The sequence below is a fragment of the Anopheles merus genome, chromosome 2L, assembly GCF_017562075.2.
Source record: "Anopheles merus strain MAF chromosome 2L, AmerM5.1, whole genome shotgun sequence".
NCBI lineage: Eukaryota > Metazoa > Arthropoda > Insecta > Diptera > Culicidae > Anopheles > Anopheles merus.
In genome coordinates, this window is record NC_054083.1 from 4163129 (window position 1) to 4185771 (window position 22643).

Consider the following 22643-nt stretch of genomic DNA (forward strand, 5'->3'; position numbering starts at 1 on the left):
CTACCCGTCCGGCAAAATGAGTGTATTTTTTGACTGATTTGAGTGACGCTAGCGAAATACCCGCTTGGCAAAGAGTAACTCATTTTGATGCCTCTCGCTACCCCTGGCCTTAGTTTTAAAGGAATCATGCAACACACTCGCACTCCACTACCCCATCCCATGGAAAAACGCTCCCACCATCGAGATGTTGACCAAAATTTCGCTGTGTGCATGAGACACACACTCGCACTCCTCCAGCCCTCCATAGCCGATCGCTTCCACCGTTGCGAAGATGGGAGAATTTTTGCTCTGAGCGTGAGACCCTGAAGCGCAAGAGATGACACTATGTGTAAAGACAATCATAATTCGATATGGTCAAAATGCGTCGATTGTCGTTTCATTTATCTGGTAATGATGTTTTCACTTCATCATAATTTTAAACGTTTACAACTAGGCTGATAACAATATTTGAAATGTAAATCAGAATAAAATCAATTCATTTGAAGTAAAATAAATTCCATTATACTCTATTTTGACCATATGATGAACACTTGTACGTAGTGCCATTTACTTTGTGTTCTTCACTCTCGCGCTGTGTTGCGATCGTTCGAAACTCATTGCCAGAACGAATGCAAATTTCATTTTGGAAGGATCGGTGCCGGAAGATGCAGCGAAAATTATGAAATGATAATAGAAAAGTGGTTAAGTTAATCGTGAAAGATGTCAACACAGGCGTAAATGCAGTTTGTTTTGTTACATGATCTACGGGTAAGTGCATGCATAAGAAGAAGAATCTTCCAAATGATGTTAATGTTCTAACAATCGTACTGCTTTTAATGTTTGTTTATTCTTCTATTATTTTCCATCACACCTAGCTATTTCATTACAAAAGCTCCTGATAACAGATCAAAGCAGATGGATCGGGCATACAGAGTCGCCGTTTAACTTATAATATCTTCGTGATCGGTAAGTTTTAAATAGTAGTAGTTTTGTTCACCATTCTAATGCTCGATTTATCTTTCATTCCTCAGGCAAACACATCAAACAGCATGTTTTTTTTTTTCAACAGCACGCACCATCGGTGGAGCAAGCAGCTAACGTTTTGTTCGCCCAGCACGCACCATCAAGTATTGAAATGTTTTCAAATAGCTTTGTGAATAAAAAACTGCACACTTACTGTCGGAATTTCCTGGAATTTTTTGGTCGGGCTACGCTCGCGGGAATGGTGTGTCCGTTGAGGAGAAAGAAAGAAAGGGTGAGAGTGAGGATTAACCAAAAACGCGGCATTGAGAATGAGGGGAGGTGTGCTCAGTGCTCACGTTGGGACACTCACGATGCTTGAAATAAAATGTTAACAAGCATCGATTTCAAGCATGCATGTCGCGCGACATTTTGCCAAGCGGGTACAGTGTCTCTTCGACCAATGAGTTACACCCTCGCGCGAGCCCTCCCCACCCGCAACGCACGGTGCGCTCTGCAGTTCTCAAAGTGTTCGTGTTCTTTCCAGTCATGCTACCAACACATCCAAAGAAATTTGTTTCTTTCGCTTCTCGTTTTCTTTCATGCATAGACACGATCGCAAATACGCACTTATTCTAACAACAAACACAAACACGGTCATTTTTTATTTCATCAAACACTTTATTGAAACATAAAGTACACACTAAAGTACACATTTAGAATCCTTCATACTCACGAATGGCGTCATACTGCAAAGTACCGGGTCGAGCCAGGCTCCGGGAAACTTGTCGACAATCTGCGTTGACTTTGTTCAGCAAATTCTTACCTGGCGACCCACGCACTGCATGTGCGTCTGTGCACACTGTTTATTCACTTCACACTTCACCAAAACACACCAGCGCACGAGACTTTCAACGAAATGCGCATCAGCGCACAAACACTACGCGCGGGACTTAGAACAAAACGCGCACAACCACCTCCGGCAAAGCGTCGCGCTGTACTGATGGTTTTGTACGCGTATGAGGGGGGACATACGGAGCGATGGTTCGATGCTGTAGTGTAAGCGAGACAACACGATGTGACGAGCAGCTCCAAGTTGTTGAGCTCGCTGAAAGAAGACACACACATTCACAGACGGGTCGTCGAAGCACGGTATTTGTATTGGTGTTAGTGAAGCGCGCGTGTAAAACAGAATGCGAACTCTCATCGCAGCGCGTTTCTCCTTGCTTCCTCAAGCTTCCTCATACCCCTCGGCCTGAATGAATCAAAATTGGGCTCTCATTGTTTGCGTGGCAGGTTCAGCCGGCCGATCATTCGTTTCACAAGTAATGTGATGAGTGTACAACTGTACCTCAAGTACTGTCGCAGCAGGTCAGTTTTTACTGACATGAGTCGAGGTAGAATAAAACTTCGTTCGAACGGACTTTTCGACACTTGATCGTCCAGGCGATCATGGAAACCTTTCGGAGGTTTCCCTTACTGGAAATGTTGGAGTTTAGAAGCCTTACCTTGGGTAGGGGCCATAACTAAAATAAGTTAGGGGGGCCATAACATAACTCTTGAAATAAGTTGGAGCGGCGAAGTATTAGGGAGCGTAACGTCCTATCTGGCAGTCCGAACGAATCTGACCTGCTACGGTTGGAATTGGTTTTATTTATACTCAAAAAGTTTCGTACATTTGGTTTTGGAATGTGTTTTTGTCCTAATTAGAGGTTATTGATATGAGGTGCAATTTATACATTGTATCGGGAGTGAGGTGTCTGACATTATGTGCCTATGCTGCAATTTTTGTGTTTTTACAAAGGTTCTGGAAAGTTCAACTGTTCTTGCCAAAGAACGAGTGCGATCGTTGATCTTTGCCTACACTGCGCTTTTAGCAATAAGTTGCTATGCGTCCTCTGTTTGTCTACTTTGCTGCAGTAACGCTTAAACTGCTTATGTTGCGCGTTTTGGTTGTTTTCGATAAATGTGTCTCAATGGTTTTTTCTATGAACAGTATGGTCTAGGTATGTTGCTATGGTGTGGATTGATTTGCTGATGTAATATAATGAATGTGTTGCAATAGTGTGGTTTGGCTTTCCGAAGTGTGTTACAATGTGTCTATAGCTGATAGTGTGGTTTATAATAAGTTCTGTTTAGCAAATATGCTACACACAGTCCTAGCCCGATCGACCTCATCATCGGCGCAGAGCTGTACTACGATGTCGTTAAGGAAGGACTCATCAAGCTATCCCACGAAAGAGTGACACTACAAAACACTGCTTTTGGTTGGGTGATAGCGGGTAGAGTCAATCTTCATGCACCACCACCACCTTCATCCATCGTTGGACACGTCTGCAGTACGAACATCGAAGAGCAGCTGAGAAAATTCTGGGAGCTGAAATTGCCAGCATATTGTCCGTCGAGGAGAGCAACTGTGAGAAAAAGTTCGCAGCCACAACCACCAGAGAAACCGAAGGTCGATTCATCGTGCAGCTACCGAAACGAGAGGAGAAGCTGGCTCTTCTTGGAGCCTCGAAAGGAAACACACCGGTTTCTTGTCATGGAACGTCGGTTATCCTCGAATGCCTCATTGAAGACATTTTACACACAATTCATCGAGTAGTACGCAGAACTTCAGCACATGCCAGAAGTAGCCGAGAGCGATGCTACAACTTCATCCCCCTCATACTATCTTCCACATCACTGCATCGTGCGACCAGCTTATACCACCGCTAAACTCCGGGTGGTGTTCGACACCTCGTGTGCATCAGACACCGGAACATCTTTAAACGATGCACTGATGATCGGACCCACTATCGAAGACGATGTGATGTCCATTCTATTGCGGTTTAGAATGTCTAAATTTGCCCTGGTCGCAGACATCGAGAGATGTACTGGCAAATCAACATAGCTTCCATCGATCGTCCGCTGCAACGAATCCTGTGGCGAAATTCTCCAACCGAGCCGATACGAACGTTCCAGCTCAACACCGTCACCTACGGCACACCATGTGCTCCGTATTTGGCCAACAAAACCCTGCAAGTGCTATCTCAGATCGAAGCTAGCACCCATCCTGAAGCAGCAACCATCCTCGGACGAGAATTCTACATGGACGGCATGCTGACTGGCGTAAACAGCATTCCCGAGGGTCAACGAGCATGTCAGCAACTCATCGATCTCCTGGCTTCTGGTGGATTCTGCTTGCGGGAATGGGCCACCAACAACAGACGGATCTTCGAACATCTGCCCCAGCATCTGCAAAAGGACGATTCTCCTTTTGGATGCGAAGTCACCGATCCTCAAGACACTCGGACTGAAGTGGAACGTTTTCACCGACGCTTTTGTGTTCAACATCCCACGCTGGAATGCAGACAACATCATCACCAAACGAAACACGCTTTCTGATGTTGTAAAACTATTCGACCCAATTGGACTGGTTGGACCAGTTATCATCCAAGCCAAGCTATTCCTTCAAGAGCTGTGGAGATGTCAGATCGTCTGGGACGAGCCGTTAACACCAGCACTACAAACCCGATGGCTCCTGTTTCGCGAGAAGTTGGCCATGCTGCAAAAGATCTACATTCCACACTGGCTCTTAACTGACCAACGAGCAATGCATTCGTAGATTCGCTTTTGTGATGCATCCGAGAAGGCGTACGGAGCGGCGATTTACCTGCGTTCGACCAACACCGATGGACGTGTGACAACCGACCTTATCACTGCAAAAGCGTGTTTGTTTATCCCGACTGGACCATTCTGCAGCACTGCTACTGGCACACTCGTACGAGAAGGTGTCAGACGCCTACAAGTTCGCTACAAGTCGGGACCATTTTTTTATCTGACTCAACCATCGTCCTGCATTGGTTGTCTGCAACTCCGTCACGCTGGAAAACCTTCATCGCTAACCGGGTGTCCGAGATCCAACACATCACTCACGGCAAGGAGTGGAGACACGTACCCGGAACGGGCAATCCTGCGGACATCATCTCCCGAGGAATGCATGCGGATCAGCTGGAAACTTCAACCCTTTGGTACGGATTAGAATGGCCTGGTGTAACCATCAGAGGAATGGCCGTACACTCATCAACCTCGACATGAAGAATCCACCACGGACGAATTGGAGGAGCGATCAATTTGCATGGCTACACAATTCGTGGCTCCGAACGAACTTTTTAGCCTCCGTTCAACGTTCATCGGACTGCAACGTCTGGTTGTGTGGCTAAGAAGATTCCGATACAACACGAATCCTGCTAATCATCAACAACGCAGATTGGATCATCATCTCAGCTTAGAGGAACTAGCCGAATCTACACATCTGCACATCTCCTCTGATACATCTGTCTAGTTCGCCTCGCTCAAGCTGAATCATGAAGACATCAAACATCTATCGAAAGGCGTTCTGGTCGGCAACAACTCACCTTTTAAAACTACAAGCACCGTTTCTACAAGATGGCCTGTTACGAGTGGCTGGATTGCGACATGCACCAATACCGTTCGACCGAAAGCATCCGTACATCTTAGCCGCCAACCATCCGCTGACGAATCAGATTGCAACCCTGTATCATCGGACCTATCGACATGAATCCACAACTACTGATAGCGAGCATGCGAGAACGATTTTGGTCACTGCGAGCAAAAAACCTGGCCAGAATAATCGTCTACTCCTGCTACAAATGCTACCGTTGCCGTTCCACACCTGTACAACAACTCATGGGCGACCTTCCAGCAGAGAGAGTTACACCTACGTCAACTTTCTTACACACCGGAGTCAACTTGTGTGGACCGATACACTATCGACAAACATTTCGGAAGGCGCAACTCATCAAAGGCTACGTAGCGACTTTTCGTCTGTATGGCAGTGAAGGCTCTACACATCGAATTGGTCGCTGACCTGTCTACCAACGCATTCCTTGTGGCACTTCGACGATTCATCAGAAATTGCTTCCTTGTCCAAGTAAGTATCCACGATGGCATCCAGTTCAAATTCACCCCACCTCGCTCACCCAACTTTGGAGGTCTTTGGGAGACGGCAGTGAAGTCCTTCAAAATACACTTCAAGTCAACCGTTGGGAACGCCATCCTCACGAGCGACGAACTCAACACTGTACTGATCCAGATTGAAGGATGCCTCAACTCTAGACCACTTACACTACTCTCCAATGACCCATCTGATCTGGAAGTGCTGACCCCAGGTCATTTCCTCATTCATCGCCCCATCGTATCCCTTGCCGAACCATCGCTGGAAAAGCTGCCGTTCAACCATCTTGATCGCTGGCAAAAGGTGCAAGAGTTTGTCCGTCGACTATGGAAACGTTGGTCAACAGACTACTTGTCCGGACTACAGTAGAGAACCAAGTGGACTAAGCAGAAGGACAACTTGAAGCTGGATACCATGGTGCTGCTGAAGGAGGACGGGCTACCTCCATCAAAGTGGTGTCTTGGCCGCGTCATGCAGATCATCAAGGGAGCTGACGACAACATCCGAGTGGTCATCGTCGAGACAAAAGATGGAGACTTAAAGCGTTCCATCTCTAAAATCTGCGTTCTTCCCACCGACGAGCCATCCAGTTCATCCTAGTTGAATTAGATAATTTAACGCGGGGGAGTATGTTACGGCAAGCGTAATGGTAACGCGTCAGCCTTAGTACGCCTAGCGTAAGGTAGAGGGCGCTTCCAGGAAATTTGCCTACGTGTAAAAAGTACTTAATCGTAATTCTATTAGGCAGCGGTAATCGCTACTGCGGGCGTGCGGGCGTGCGTGCGGAAAAATCAAAATTGTTTGATTCTGACGCATGCGGGTGCGGGCTGTCACTCGCTGCGGGTGTCAAATTCCATACATTTTCAGAAAACGCACGCACGCCCGCATCAGCGATTACTGCTGCCTTACGCAGCGCAAACTGCTGTAGATTGGTATCGTGAAGCCCGAATCCGTATGCGGCAGCTCGAATTCCCGAATTTCTGCAGTATATAAGCAAGTGATTTTCCTGAATAAATTTAGTCAAGTTCAAGAGTTCAAAGCAACAACATCGTGTCATCATCTTTAAAAATTCCTCTTCATCATTAACAAGTGGCTTAATCAGTTTCTCAGAGTGAGAAAAATTGGCGACGGCCACAAGCTCAGGTCTGAGAACAAGTTTGGAGTGCTTGAGAAACTTAAATGAGTGCTTGAGAATGTTTTCTCAGCTTGAGAAAGCCCCGTGGCCCCGCGGCCCATTCGTGATTTCTTCCAGTAAGCAGAAGAGCTATTAAAGCAGCTTATAGAGGTCATGTTGATGATGATGATGATGATGATAAGTCCCACCTCTTACCCCAACACAGGTTTGAGAAGGACGGAAGTATCTTAACAATAATATTACTCTAAGGTAGTTTTTGAATAAAATAAAAATTTACGAGCAAGTGGTGGCATCGGACGTCATTCGAAAGAATCCACTAAGTCATACACACACCCGAGACGACCGACGTAGTTTGATCAAGAAAAAACGGGTCAACTCCATCGAACACATCAGGACATAACTGCGACATACACAGAAAACTTTTTTACTGAACTCCAGTAAAATTTTACTGAAATTTTTTTAACAGAAGTTTCAGTAATCCTTTCAATAAAAGAATGTGTACTGAATCATTCAGTAATGTCCGGTGCTCACCAGAATGAAAGCTCGTTTACTGAAATCCCAGTAAAGCCATTCTCATATTACTGATTTTTCAGTAGTTGGTAGCGATTGAAAATGACGAAATATTTATTTTAAATTGAGTTTTTATTGATGCGCAGATATTGCCAGTCGCTCAGTTCATATTCATACATGTTTCGTGTTGTTTTATACAGTTTTTATACTGTATTTTGCGCTGCAAGTGTAGATGGTTCAATAAGCGCTCACAGACACCACGTAATTTCAACAAGCACAGTGGATTGTAACAAATATTTTACACAGTAACACGGCTGCCAATTGTTTTAAATTAATCCCGTAAGCCGAAATATCACCTGAAATTTCACCGGGTGCCTGTAAGCGCCTACAAAATCAACTTTTTGCACATCACGAGCAAGTAGATACCGCATTGTTTTGTTTTGATGTTCTGACTGACAGGTCGATTTGACAGAATGAATTGCTGCATTTTCAGTAATAAGTTTTACTCATCTTTAGTGAAACGACTAATTTGACACTTATTTTACTGATTTTCAGTGAAATGCGTATTACTGAAATGAATTCAGTAAATTATTTTGCTGAAAGTCAGTAAAAACATGACATTCATGCTGAAAATCAGTAAAATATTCTATTACTGAACCGTTTCAGTAAAAAAATTTACTGAAGCAGGAAGAGAAAATTTGCTGTGTGCATATGGCCAGTTCCACTGGTGCCAACACCGGCTCCAGGGCACTACCTTCCAAAGCAGCAGAACCTAATGTATTGGAAATTATCAGGACACACTGCAACATGCATATGGCCAGTTCCGCTGGTACCAACGATGGCACCAGGGCACTACCTTCCGAAGCAGGAGAACCTAATGTATCTGAAATTGGCCACTTACAATTATCAATGAGTGAATCTCGTTGTGACCTCGAGACATGCAGACAGCAATCTCTCCTAAACTAAATCCGATTGTCCACTTGTACGCGCTCGTGTCTCAAACTTATGTTGTCTCTTTCTTATATTTTTTTTCTAATTTGTTTTCATATATCAAGAAAAATCTTATCATCATCATCATGTTCATGATGACAAGTGCAGTTGTACATAACCCGCTTGGCAAAGAGTAACTCATTTTGATGCCTCTCGCTACCCCTGGCCCTAGTTTTGAAGGAATCATGCGACACACTTGCACTCCACAACCCCATAGCCGATCGCTCCAACCGATGCGAAGATGGGAGAATGTTTGCTCTGAACGTGAGATCCTGAAGCGCAAGAGATGACACTATGTGTAAAGACGATCATTATTCGATATGGTCAAAATGCGTCGTTTGTCATTTCATTCATCCGGTAATGATGTTTTCACTTCATTAAAATTTTGAACGTTAACAACTAGGCTGATACAATATTTGAAATTTAAATCAGAATAAAATCAATTCATTTGAAGTAAAATAAATTCCATTATACTTTATTTTGACCATATGATCAGCACTTGTACATAGTGCCATTTACTTTGTATTCTTCACTCTCGCGCTGTGTTGTGATCGTTCGAAACTCATTGCCAGAACGAATGCAAAGTTTATTTGGGAAGGATTGGTGCCGGAAGATGCAGCGAAAATTATCAAATGTTAATAGAAAAGTGTTTAAGTAAATCGTGAAAGATGTCAACACAGGCGTAGATGCAGTTTGTTTTGTTACATGATCTACGGGTAAGTGCATGCATAGGAATACAAATCTTCCAAATGATGTTTGTGTTCTAACAATCACACTGCTTTCAATGTTTGTTTATTATTCTATTATTTTCCATCACACGTAGCTATTTCATTACCAAAGCTCCTGATAACAGATCAAAGCAGATGGATCGGGCATACAGAGTCGCCGTTTAATTTAAAATATCTTCGTGAAGTTTCAAATGGTGCTAGTTTTGTTCACCATTCTAATGCTCGATTTATCTTTCATTCCTCAGACAAACGCATCAAACAGCAAGTGTTTTTCTTCCAACAGCACGCACCATCGGCGCCCTCTCAACAATCTCAGAGAGAATTTGTATGAAATTTCTTGGGCTTGTTCTCGGCTTGTTCTCGGCTTGTTGGTATAAACACCACTCAGAGAACAAGCCCAATATGAACAGGCGCTCAATGACGTAACGGTGCAGCCGTATTGATGCGAGTCCACACAATGGGGTTCGACCCATTCCAACTGCTGTCAAAATGAAATAACAACGGTATTTGGTTTGCATGCGTTTTATTAAACAATAACAAGTCGACAAGTGGCGTCGTTTTGAATAGCTAAAATCACTTCCGGATTTACGGATTTTCCTATTCCAGCACATTATTAGTTACCGAAATAGTTGTTCGGCTTCCGGCGATTCTTTAAGTGAAGGAATCAAAGCGTTAATGCATGGAAATCATTCAAAAATTAGTTTATTTTACCTGTACCTATTTTTTTAGATAATCATGACACCAAACGACGGACGAGCTCCCGATGCTTCGACGAGTAGTTCGCAGGAATGTCCTTGTGTAGAACTAGCGCAGGAAAATAAAAAAAGATATAAGGACAGTTTTGAATGCAGTGATCGACGTGCGAATGAAACAGCACGAGATTTTAAGAACTCAAAGCCAAAGCCAAGCTGAACCAACCCAAAATGATGATGTGCATATGGAAGATGAAGAAGACTTTTTGTTCGCTTTGATTTCAACCAAGATAGGTCTAGACAGCTTAGAAGAAAGCATAGCGTCAGCAGATCGCTTCAATAATTTAAAAGGATGGCTTATGAAGAAGGTAGAAGCATCAAACGCAAAGAGTAGGATGCATCGCGTTCTTTACTTGTTATTTAATAGGATATTTATAGTAGATTGCAGTTGGAGTGGACGAGGAGGTAGCGGGCCTAAGGTAGAATTCAGGAAATATTCTAACATCCTCCATCTATTTGCTGTTGTCGGAGGAGCAGGAAGGGCTTTAGAGGATTCTATTGTTAAAGATTTTTTTTTATGTAGAAATTTAAAAATTTGCAATCAACTGCCCAAGCGAAAGGCATTGTGAAAAGTGTAAGTCGTGGTACGTTTTCAAGAAAGAAGAAGAAGAATTAGATAAATAAGATAAAATTTAATAATGTTTCTTTGACGAATTTTTGTTTTGTTTTGAAGTTGTTGATATTGATAAGGTTTTTTTTATATTTTTGATTGTTGCTGAACTATTAATCCATTGAAAAATAGAAGAGAACTCATAAATGCTAGTGAATGTTGAAAGTAATTGATTTGTCGGTTTAAGGTAGTTGTATGAATTATTCGAAATAATGTGGATATGAGTAAATATAAAATATTATGGAGTTTTAGTAACAAAAAAGTTTTTATGAATAATTTTCCTTTTAACATACCAATTTTTATATTCATAATGGATTGAACTGGTGCAATGAATAAGTAGCAAAGTTAGCTTTAAGATTATTACCATAAGTATGATATTTCATAGTTATCATACTTTGTGAATAACTTTTACAGAACAGAGATGGTCATATGCACGTTTGTCGAATCCTCACTTGCTTACCTTTTTATCAAGTGCTAACCAGTTTTGAGGTCTACATGAGCACCATGAACCGCTTTCAATGCAGCGCCGTCGTTTATTAGTCTATTGATGAGGTCTGGTGGCGTAATGGTGACGTATGTTTTCAAGTGGCACGACCATTTAAGGGACTCATAAAACCTGAAATTTATATTAAATATATTTTCACAATGATAAGCTTGGAATAACGGTCCTCAAAGCGTACTTACTCAAAGATGTATATGTTTAAGTACAAGCAAGCAACGCCATACATTGAGCACGTATTGCTGCATATGATGGATAGGCTATAGGGCTAACAATTCGGTTAAATCGGTGCTTGTACTCGAGTCGAGGCAACAGCGTGTTGGTTTGCTGTTTTTTTAGATAGTTCAATGAACTAGTACGTACGTTTTCGGCCAAATACTGAACCATGAAGCCTTACATCAATTCAGTTTTGGTAACCTTATAGCAAGTTAATGTCAGCCGCTTGATATCTGCAGAATAATTTTATGGAATACGCATGATAAGATAGATGTTACGATGCGAATTGTTTACAAACACGTTTCAAATGTTGACGAGGAGCCACCGTAGTTCAGGTTCCTCTTTTACTCGATGGCCGCTTCGCGCAGCAGCATGAAGCCTTGCGCGTACGATGCCTTTCGTGCTCCGTGCTCCGGCGAGTTGTTTGCTGCCCTGAGCACGCTCATCCTTCGGTGTAGATAAGTAGCTGGAGAAGTCTGCTTCGTCTTTTGGCATCACCGGAACGCCATGGTACATTGCGACAATTGCCGTCAATTTGCGCACACCCTTCTGGCCGGCCCTGTCACGAATACAATCCAGTAAGTATCCCTTATAGTCGCAGAAGAATGATCCACGTGATATCGATCAGGAACGCATTCAGCACATCCTTGTTCCACACGTCGAACTCCTGTCCTTCTGTGTTTTGCCGAACGCCAGCATCAGGTGGCACGCTGAGCAGATCAGTTGTGATTGCAGCATGTGATTGTACTCTTGTGTCGTGCCTGGACAACGTGCCTTTGGGTACAATTTCCACACGGACCGGCACGGCATATGCCGATTGGTTCACAACACGGGTTACCGTGACATTTTGCGCATATAGCCTACCGGGAGAAAGGTCATCTACATTAAAACCAGTCAATTAAAACAGAACAAGTTCAACCCACCAGGAACATATCCTTCATTTCCGGAAAAAAAACCGTCGGGGTGCGGGAAGGGTCGTAGCGAGCCCCTTCCTCTGCACCGGTTAACAGCTGCATATGATGCCGACTAAAGAATCCCCGCAAAAAAAGGTTATATGGCACAAATCACATCCTAAAATGAAACAATTATCAAAATTAAACACAAGCACTCCTTACCTCAGCGTCGCGCGTGAAGGTTAGAAATTTCATCCTGCTTTATTCAATGCTTCAAGCAATTTTTTTCGCTTCCACAACAACTAAATAATATTGTCGTAGTTGGTTTTATGTTTAATCTATAAAACAAAACGTTATTTATAAGAAATATCACATAATTTGCACAAAATACTCAAAAGATCACCGCACACGCAAACACTTGCTGTTTACATTTTGGCTTCACTCTCATTTGACATGTCAAAAATTGGCAAGCCTCAAAACAAAGATCAAAAAGGGGGTTGGGAGGGGAGAGAAGGTGATGAGATCGAAGCGGCACGAAATGGCCGTTGCAAAAACCGCATGCTCAGAACGCTAAGTCCCAGAAGAGGGAGATCGAGCTACGAATGTGACAGAGAGGGTATGAGAAAATGAGAGAATTTGAGTGTCATTGTCGGGAGGGTGGAGCAAGCAGCTAACGTTTTGTTCGCCTACCCCGGTACCATTATCCATGCGATTTTGGTCTCATCGGGCTCTATCTGGGCGCCCATTAAAATAATCCCTTAGAAGCTCCTATCGGGCTGAAAGCGAGAAACGTCGCGGCGGCGCGATACATGTTGCATGCATGTGTACTACATTTTATGACCCCCCTCGCTTTGTTTCGGATTGCAATGAGTTCAGACTCATTTTTAACATCGTTTAACATATTTTCTTTTATTTTTCACACACACACCCTCCCCTCTGGTATTTTTGAAGATTTTTTTCTTCTTGAAAAACAAAAAAAACAATCGCTCACATGGAGACCCGCGGGAGAGTGCAAAACGGCAAAGAAAAAAAAACACACACAAATCTCCTCATCCCCATGGTGTTTTTCGCAAGGTGATCCCGTTGGAGAACGCGAACGCAAAAACACACACACACAGCCACGCACGCACCCAGGCAAGCACAGACTCACACCCAACCCCTCCTCCTCGTGTGTTTTCGCAAGGTGATTCCGTAGGAGATCGCGAAACAGCAAAAACCACACACACAATCACGCACGCATGCAAGCACACACACACACACACACACACACACACACACACACACACACACACACCTACCCTTCCCCCTCTCTTGATGTTTTTTGCAAGGTGATCCCGTAGCCGGTCTCATGGTACAGTCGTCAACTCGTACGACTTAACAACATGCCCGTCATGGGTTCAAGCCCCAAATAGACCGAGCCGCCATACGTAGGACTGACTATCCTGCTATGGGGGGAAATCAATAAGTCACTGAAAGCCAACCCCACAAGTGTGTTGCCAGGCCTTGACCGGCATCGGTTGTTGAGCCAAAGAAGAAGAAGAAGATCCCGTAGGATCTGGTTATGCGAGGCGGCAAAAACACACACCCCGGCAGGCAATTGACAGCTAAACTGACGGCGCCGGAGGAGGAGAAACGGGCGCCCAACCGTGTATGGCTCAGGCGCCCAACGGAAGACATGATTGGGCGTGGGGGGGTACGGATGAAACGGACCCCCCGTTCTTTCGTGTATTGTTTACATTAGTTTATCCGTGTATTTCTTTCATTCGGGTTGTTTATCAACACAGTGTATTTCAAATTTACCGTTACTTTATTGAAAAATAAAATATTCTAAAAATACACTATTTTTCATACAAACCTTATTCAGCGCACGAAAACGGTTATCACAGAGATTTCCAGCATTCACCTGTAATTAAATTAAACTATAAAACATAAAATAAGTAAAGAAAGTTATTTGCATTTCGTACAAATAAAGCGTTGAGAATGCAATACATTACCATTATCAACATGTTTGTTCTATTCAACATGTTCAAACAACATGTTGTAGCCGCCTAAAACAAACATGCCTCCAGTTGAAATGAAAGTATGACGACGAACGTGCAGGAGTTGCGTCGTCATCGAGGGCTAAGCCAGCTTCATCGTTTTGGCAGCATTCCGTTAACCAGATGTGATTGTCCTTCGTTATGAAGTGTAACTAACCGACGGTACATAATATGGCATTGATGAGAACGGCTTATCTGAAACTAAAGAAAAAGAATAATATCAGTCAAATGCATTTAATGCTGATCATTCGTGATCGTTTCTTGGATGTACAAAGGAATAATGGGGACATTTTTACATATTTTTTCATTTGCACGCTTCCTACTCGCACCAGTGTAACTAACACCCAATACTATGCCATAGATTTGGGCGCGTTTGTTGCGTACCTGTGGGCACGGCAAGTTTTTACACTCTCGGAACGTCACCTCTGTGGCTCAAACATCTGTGCTAGCGTTTTCAGAGCGCAAATATCGTCTTGCAATCATAACGCGTCTACCACGTCCATTAGTTCGGCGTACGTTTGCTGCAGGTGGTTGCTATCCGCTTGGGCTTGCTTCAATATGCTGCGCTTCGTGCGGTGGTGATGATCTTTTTGTTACCAAATTACTGCGACTTCCGGACGGTTGTGAGAGTCAGCTGTAATCCTCACAGCACAACTGAAATAGACAATATAAGAGAAAAATACTGTTAAAGGAGCGCAATCCATGTTAAACATTAATTTTAATTATATTACTTTAATCGTCAATTTGTCTTTCTCTTACATTTTACGCTGTCACTAATTTTGGTAGCTTAGGTAAGCTAACAGTACGACGATGATCTGGATACCGCCAATCACCGGCTCGTAGATTCGTGAACGCATTCATCATCACTGAAGATTTGGTACCTCCATAACAGTCCGCCTCAGACGACGAAATTATTAGCAGTTGCGATCTGATACACAACGCCTAAACGCGATGAGAAAAAAAACACATAAAAAACGTTTTAGATGAAAAAAATAATGTCGGTTTGGCTTAATAAACATTAAAATTAAATGTTTATTTTGCTTTTTCGCACGGCATATTAGCTGAAATGAAAAAAATAACATTACTAACCAGTTTATCATACTGTCTTTATATTACTTTAGCTACTGACTTACTCGGACTGACTTAGGTCAGACTTACTTAAACTTTGCTTCAATTTAGCATGGGTCCAAGTTCCAGCCGATATGCATGTTGGTGGCGAGTAACTCGTAAACACCAAGAAAAGGTACATAAAACGCGGGTACGTGAGCTTGGCGACATTCGGTAGCACAAGCAACAGGCACAATATTCGACATCACACCATATCCTATTCCTTCTTCCACAAGTCCTTTAACTCCTCCCACTCATTCATAAGTCTGCTCGAAATGCAGTATAAAAGGGCTAACACTTCGCTACACAATTTTAGTTCAACTTCAGACTCCAAAGTTAATACATCGTGTCAGTGCCTCGTGAAAAAGTGTCCAAAAGTGTCTTTTGTGTAAATTTGAAAATATTAGTGCAATTTCGTACATTTTGCAAAAGTTACACCATGTCGACGCAAGATAAACTAACGTGTCTTCGATTGGAGGAAGAAGTTGTGGAAGAGTCTCAAGTACCACTTCCTCTACAAGTGATGCCTTCGGCCATTGCGGGTGTGCAGTCGTTTCGTCATTCAGATGTGCCAGTCCGTGTTGTTGGACAACTTCCGACGACAAGTGCAGTGTCATCGGTGGTTCCGGTTGCCGTTCCTCGTGCCATTCGTCCTCCCGGCTTGCCGGTCCGTGTTGTTGGACAACTTCCGACGACAAGTGCAGTGCCGACGGTGATTTCGGTTGCCGTTCCTCGTGCCATTCGTCCTCCCGGCTTGCCGGTCCGTGTTGTTGGACAACTCACGACAACAAGTGCAGTGCCTTCGGTGGTTTCAGTGGCCGGTCAGCGCGCACGGCTCAGTCAACAAAGAATGCCAGTTCGTGTTGTTGAACAGGTGAAGGTAACGGATGCAGTGTCAGCGCTGGTCTCGAGTGCCGGTGATGGTAATCATCATCGGTCAACATTACCTGGTGTTGCTGCACCATTCCGTCCGTTAGGCCAGCAACATGGACAGCAACCGTCAACTAGTACTGCTGCGCCATCATTGGTACCGGTTACTGATGCTCTACCGCAGCAATCAGGCATGAAGATCGGTAGACAACAGGCATTGACGGGATCTGCAGTACCATCGATTGGATCGTTTGCCGAAGTTCATGCTCCGAAGAACCAGCGTGGTATGAAGACCACTGTTGTAAGACAACAATTACCCACCAGTGCTTCTGCATCGGTGATAGCGGCTGCTGGAGGATCTGTTTGTGTTGTGAGCCGTACACCAGCCAAAATGATCAGCGTTAATGTTCAAAAACCATCAACGAGTACTGCTATATCTGAGCAATCTTTTACCGGTGTTCCTAGCCAGATCCGACCGCCAGGCAAGATAGTTGATGGTGGAAACCAAGAGCCATCGACAAGCACCGGTACATCGAACATAAAGACTGAACGAGCAACTGGTAGTGTTGTGATAAATTTGCCTGAAAATATAACCAGGAAAAGTGATCAGAAACCGTCAACGAGTTCTGCTACGTTTTCGGTGTACGAACCTGTGCTGCCTTCGTCGCCAATAATGATGATCACCGACGATGAACACCAGACTGCAGCAGGAGCAAAACAAACAGTCCTTTCAATTACTTCAGCAGAGCATTCTGGAAGCTGCTGTCCTCTTTGTCGGATGATGTTAATGAAAATAGATGCACGCAGCGCTCAGATATTGGTGATTTTAAATGAGCAGTCCACAATACTGAATCCTATGAAGGGTATAAGAAGAAATGCGCAGAGTTTAGCCATGGAAAAAATCGGAAATGAACAACAGTTTGATGCTTTTGAAGCAAAAATAGCTGAAGATGATTTTGCATTTTGCAGTTATACTCAAAGGATAGATGCAGATATCAGCAGCCAGGATGCCAACAACAGGATGCATGAGGCTTTAGACGTGTTGTTTGATAGGAATTTTCTTGCACGGTGTAGCTGGGAAGGATCGTCAGGAAAAAAATAGCTTTTAGTAAATACCGAAATACAGTGCGCTTATTTAAGTCTATCGCCACAAACCACGTAGGAATAGAAGTAGATATAGAATATGTTAAAGAATATTTAAAACAGAAAACTGACGCATGCACCGGCAAGAGTAAACATGCAGGGAAATGTTAAAACAAGCTGCCATAGAAGGAAGAAATAAAAATATATTTATTTAATTAAATTGCTCTACCTATTCATAGTTGCCGTTACCGCATCGCCGTTTATATATTACATATTATTTATTGATAAAAACATTGCTTTTCCATTTTTATTTATTGTAATGTACTATTGATACTATATTACAGCTTTTATCTATTCTATAAGAAACTTCGAAGCAGTCCTTGCGTCTGATAGAAAAACAATTTCTAAATCCTGAAATGGTGAAACACCAACGTAATATCTTGAAAATGAAATGAAAGATTGTAAAACACTTTACCAATTGATAATTAACCAAGAACTTAAACCAAATATACAAAAATACATACATTACATCAACATACATGTACATTTAAACATAACATTTAAATTCTTATAAATAACATAACGGCCAATCTTATAAAAGGTAAAGGTAAACATCCTTTTAGGTTAAGTCAAATTTTATTATTTATTTTCACTTCATTAATATGTCTATAAAAGGTACAAATACATAATTACTATCATCAGTTTTAATTGCAACTAATTTACACTTTATATCTTCTATCAAAAATACCATCTCTTGTGTAGAAAGATCGTTCACTTCAGCTTCATAAATGTCTTCCATCAATGGCGAAGAACAATATTTATCTGGACTAATTATGTTATCAAATGCCTTCCCGTAAATGCTAATAACAGATCCTACTTTTGTTGCCCTACAATATTGAACAATGTAATTATCTTTTGCTAGAAACCAATTTGCCTGAGAAGTTGGATAAAATGTGGTATTATAATTTACATGCAGTTCTACTCCTTTTTTTACGTGCTCCAAATAAGGGTATGAGTTATTTCTTGCCGTTCGAGATTTCGAAGATTGTTCCGATATTCTATTTGCAGCCTGAACCAAAACCTGATGACCGTTACGAAGTGAATTTTTAACATGAAATAATGTACCTTCAAAACGATAAGATGACATATTTTTAAGAACTCCAAATTTGTCCACATCTTCGAAAACATGAACCAAACTATGTACATTGCTAGTCAAACGGTGTTCACCGTAAATGACACCATACTCTACAACAAACTGTTTGAGAAGCCGATCCGCTTCTGGCCAAAAATGTTTGTAAATTTCCGAAGAAAATGCTCTTATTGCACAAAAATACAACATATAATGTTTGTATTCCATTTCAGTTAATACATTTTTCAACACTATAAAACTGGCGTAATGTAAAAACATGTGATATTCAATGGCTTTCCATAAACCAGTGTCTTCAATTTGACGGAATTTGCGATGATATTCAGGCGGAATTTCCACCTTTTGGAGTAGCGAATTTATGTAATTCAGCGTTTCCTATGACCAACTGCGCCCTATTAGCTTTCCTGATTTCCATCCGACGATTAATGTTCGTGATATTCCAAAGTCTATCAAATGCAATACATCCGCGATAATAATATTTCGAATGATATCGATTGCCTTTAGATGCAGTAGAGGTGTTCTTTCTCGGTGGTGGTCACCATACTTTTCTCCACGAAACTCTTCATCCGTTCTTCTTGGTGCGTCTATCTTCGAAAAATACATCACTCGAGCTTTTTTATTAAATTGTCCTTCGACTGTACATCTCTGGCATCCCAGTTTATGATTGAAATAGGCAACACCTTTTATGAACGCTCGTGCAGGTACGTCTGCGATAAATGCTCTAATAATTATTTTGATGGTCTTTTTGGCTATTTTTATACCATTATCTATCAACTCATTGAGCTCCTCCACGAGTGGACGAAGGTATTCATCTAAACTCTTCGGTTTAGATTGCCCATAAAAATTGCCAACCATCAACACAGGAACTTCTGGCATTTCGTGAATGCTCATCAGTATTGGCCAAAACTGTTTTCGGGTGCTCTTGTGCAACGGTAGTCCATCAATAAAGAAATTTAAAGAAAACTCATTTACTGTTGGTTGTACATCACTGCAAACAGAAAAAAATGCATTAGATTTTGTCATTTTTAACAGCCTTGTTAAACAGTACGGCCTTTCCGATCTACTCCTGAATAAAACAATATTATTGTTTACTCACCGGAAATAGTTGTGGAGAACCGATCGCACTCCCGGATACCAAAACTCTCCTCCAGCTATCGGTACTATTTGCTTTCCACACTGCTTTGTTCTAAGTAGCGTACGCGCATCTTTTGGTAGGTTAAATTCGGTTCGTGCATGCAAAATAGCCAATAAACTGTTGAGTGCTTGGTGCGTCTGATTTGTTTTTAGAGCCCAGTTTCTAATAACTTCCTCAATTGGCTCATCTTCCTTTGGGGAATCCGGTGCATTTTCCAACGTTATCTCGGATACGTCATCGTTGATAATTTCGCAGTCTTCATTGTTGTCTATCTTTCGATATTTATCCAATCATAGTTGTGTTCTTCTTGATCAATATCTTGAGGACCACATACGAGAAGATCATGCACACAAATGTCCTCTTCATTAATTGCTGATGGGTTGCTGCTCATCCCAGAAGAACTACTTTCGCCAAATAACTCGGCCTCAAGCTTTTTGTTATCGGCTTGAGCAATTTTATAAGAGGAGCCTGTTTCACGCTTTCTTTTCATCATTTTCACACTTAATTTTCACAACACCAATTTCACAAACACAGCACAAGCCACACAAACGTTTCAAAATTTGGATCAATCAATCGGTCGACTGTTTTAATGGAACTGTACCTTTTATTCTATCACAAAGCAGGAGGTACGACATACACATTTGCTTTGGTAGCTTTCAGGTGCAATGCTTGTTTAAGATAAAAAATGTAAAATGGCTGTTGGTTTCATTTTGCAAATCAGTAACAGCCATCGCGTTTTTGCTCCTATCATTTATTGTACTTTAGTGCCCACTGTCAACCGTTTGACGATTGACACAGGTGCTAATTTCAAACGTCTTCCGTCTCATTAGGAGGAACAACGCTAACGATATTCCGGAAAATAAATAATGCTGTTGCATCTTAATAGCTATAAATAAAGTACGTTAACAGCAATAACACGATTACACGACGACAATACGACCATAACAAACTCTGGTGTCAATCGTCGCGGTCAAGCAACAGCAACTAAACCCGAGAAAGGCCGGGATAAGCTGTTCCGTTGGAACTAATGCTCTAATTAATAAATAAACGAATCAATGAATAATTCAATAAACACATGCATTCATATATATATATATATATAAATATATAAATATAAATGTTACCTATATAAATGTTACCATCAATTGTTTACAACGATGTTCACAGTGTGCCGTAACTCTCTTCAATTCCCAAACTTGAGATAATTTCCACCTGGAACGAAATGCTTCCGGTTGTTGCTCAGACCGCGCAGTTTCCATAAGGCCGGCGCCGACGATCCAAGGTTGTTGTAAACAAAAATAAGGATAAGAAATCTAAAAGTAAAAAGAATCAAAGTTTCCTTACCATCATGCCCACTTCTTTGATGGCTTTCCAATATCCTTCGCATGAAATCCGCTGGGTGCATACGAGGTGAATCGGATTTGTGTGCCTTCGGACAGCTTGAAACACAACTGAAGAACACTGATAACATCGTTTATTCTTAATGTTAAACGGCAAATTTTATCCGATTAGTTATTTAATGTCAGCGTAATGAAAAATTACAAATACAACAACTTTAATTAACATTCATTCCTTCAATGTTGGCGAAACAGCTGCACGTATCTAACCTCCAATCTTTTTCTCCTGGTAAACGATAAGGACACCCAAAAATATTGAAAATTAGATGGGTACAACCGAACATTAGACAGATACGTTTAAATATTTCTAATTTATAACACTTAAGCACATATTTTTGCTTCACATTAAGCACAACAAACTAACATATGAAGCTTCAATATTTCAACACTTCAATATTCGCCAACAGCACACAAGAGAATAGCACCATTGTTCATTACTTTTAAGTTCACATTACAAACTTTAACACTGAAAATATGCAACTAAAATACATTTTATCACAAAGACGCTTCTGCATCAAACTCTTTCACTTTGTAAACATAACCTCGATCCATCTTCGCTGCCTAAAATTACACACACTGTACGTCGTCACATGCCGTTTGGTGCTGTTGCACGCACACAGTTGCAGTTCATCACCGCTCGTCCGTGTTTCTTCCTGCTCTTCCATGCGTTTCAACACCCCTCGCCATAGTATGAAACGTCAATTGCCTGCCGGGACAGCCACGCACGCACCCAGGCAAGCACACACTCACACCCAACCCCTCCTCCTCGTGTGTTTTCGCAAGGTGATTCCGTAGGAGATCGCGAAACAGCAAAAACCACACACACAATCACGCACGCATGCAAGCACACACACACACACACACACACACACACACACACACACACACACACACACACACACACACACACACACACACACACACCTACCCCCTCTCTTGGTGTTTTTCGCAAGGTGATCCCGTAGGATCTGGTTATGCGAGGCGGCAAAAACACACACAGCCACGCACGCAGGCATGAACACACATACACACACATAGACGCGCGAGCGCACGCACGCACAAACGCACGAGGGAGCGTAAATGAAGATGCTCTATACGTTGCCGGACTCCCCCTCCCATGTTCTCATTCTCCGACAAGGCGAATGTGTGCACGTTTGTGCGTGTACCTTTGCCGTCCCTCCTCTCCTTCCTCATCCGTTGACCGTTCGTTGTAAGCTGGAGGATGAGTTCAGCGCTGTTGAAGAAATGAAAGTTGAGAATAAGATTACTCACTCTTTTTTTGTATGCTTTCGTAAACAAAATCCGGAATGAAGCTCCTCGTTTAGAATATTCCGCATTCGATCACATCCTCGGCGATGCTCGACGCCATCAGTGGATGAAAGCAGGAAAAGAAACAAAGAAAAGCATCAGTCACCATCAGCATCATCTTACTCTCACACTTTTACATCGGTTGACGATTCTTACCTTTTCAAATTCACTAAAACAAACAGCGATGGAACCAAATCCAGAACACCAAAATCACACACGATTTCTGGAGCAAACCGACACATCCTCCCCCTCCAATTGTTTGCCACAGACTGACGTGTGTGTGAGCAGCAATGTTCTTGATGCGGTGAGCAACGGTAAAGCACAC

General features: G+C 42.3%; 2 long non-coding RNA genes across 2 annotated transcripts; both read right to left on the minus strand.

Annotated features, from left to right (window-relative positions):
* Window positions 1–14029: 14029 nt before the first annotated feature.
* Window positions 14030–15290, minus strand: LOC121594555. The gene is made up of 4 exons (XR_006004994.1): window positions 15031–15290; window positions 14656–14925; window positions 14227–14472; window positions 14030–14151 (listed from the first exon to the last, which is right to left on the minus strand). It is a non-coding gene; the product is annotated as an uncharacterized LOC121594555 (long non-coding RNA).
* Window positions 15291–16289: 999 nt separating this feature from the next.
* LOC121594554 lies at window positions 16290–17327 on the minus strand. Its single transcript, XR_006004993.1, has 3 exons — window positions 17224–17327; window positions 16899–17102; window positions 16290–16829 (listed from the first exon to the last, which is right to left on the minus strand). It is a non-coding gene; the product is annotated as an uncharacterized LOC121594554 (long non-coding RNA).
* Between the last annotated feature and the right edge of the window lie 5316 nt (window positions 17328–22643).